This window comes from Corylus avellana, chromosome ca10 (assembly GCF_901000735.1).
Source record: "Corylus avellana chromosome ca10, CavTom2PMs-1.0".
NCBI lineage: Eukaryota > Viridiplantae > Streptophyta > Magnoliopsida > Fagales > Betulaceae > Corylus > Corylus avellana.
In genome coordinates this window covers 17214061-17215636 of record NC_081550.1, presented here as the reverse complement: position 1 = coordinate 17215636, position 1576 = coordinate 17214061, and positions in this window count along the sequence as shown.

Genomic DNA, 1576 nt, shown 5'->3' with positions numbered 1-1576 from the left:
TAATTTGTAATTGTAAAGGGACAGCTGTCTCGTTTCATGGATTGGTTGGATTTTGGATCCGTTGATCACCTATCAAACCGCGTTTGGTCAACTTTTTAATTATAGTATGCCGACTTGAAAACTTGTTTGCTTGTCAAATGCCATGCACGTACAACCACTTACCTAATATATATATATATATATATATATATATATGCTCTCTATATAGGATTTTCTCGCCAAATTGTGTTGGAAAAATTTCTTTAAAATCGATTTATGTAATATCTTTCGTGTTTTGAGTATGTGAAAGTCACATGTTTTTTTAATAGTAAGGACAATCTTAGAAGAAATTTTATTAAAATAACATGTGCATTTCACATGTTATTAAAAATTCATGTGTTTCTCACATGTTAAGAGACACATGTCATTATTATGAATTAGGTTTGAGGAATTTGAGAAAAACACTATCATAAAAATAAAAATAAAAACAAAACACAGAAGGCAATCACATTTGGGAAGACACAATAAAAAATTTAGTCCTTCTTCTAACATTATTAGTATGTATATATATGTGTGTGTTTGTGTGTAATAAATGTATCTGCATATATATTATTATAAGATAAACATAAACTTTTTGAAATTCGAGTTAATTTATCTAATTACTCTAATAATATATTGTAATAATAATCGAATAATTAATAATTAGTATGAATTTACAAAAAAAAGTAAAAAAAAAAAAGAAGTAAAAAATCACAACATTTACTTTATATATGAAATGAATAAGTTAATTGAGTAACTTGTGAATAAGCTCGAGTTTGTTAAAAAAAAAAAAAAAATGAACAGATTATCTAGCTAGATGATAAGTTAAAATTCGACTCATATTAAAAAAATATGATTAAACAAATCAAACTTAAACTTTCAGTAATCGATTCAACTCGACAATTTTTTTTTTTTTTTTTTTTGACATGTCTATACAAAGAAACATACAGGAAATAAGGAAATTCGAATCAGTGGTTCCTGCTTCATGAGACGTGGTTTTCAGGCGATTGAACTATTCATGAAAGAAAACTCGGCTCTATTATTGTCACAAGAGAATCGTTTCTATGTCATGGTATAAAGCTAACAAATGTCATTGTCCCAACAAATTTTTGTACTTTCTTTTTTATGTTTCAATCACGAACAAGGCTGAATTATTTAGACTTTATCACAAACTTGATTGTTAGGTTTTTTGATATAAAGATTAGATTAGGCTTCAATTTGCCAACTAACCAGCGCCACCAATTGAGGCTGTCAATTTTTTTAGGACTTGATACCAACTGCATGCCCCACACGCACTTCCTTTCTTTTTTCTTTTCTTACTTTTCTTTTTATCTGGCCTTATATATTTGGACTCTTATATATAGTATATATGTTTTCCAAAAATCAATGTTAGTAAAATTTGATCACATGATTTACTTTTTCTTTTTCTTTTTTTTTTTTTTTTTCTTTTTTTTTTTTAATTTTTTAAAATTTATCATCAACCACTTGATATGATTTCAATATATACCAGCTAAAAGAAATCAGACAACATATATATATATATATATATATATATATG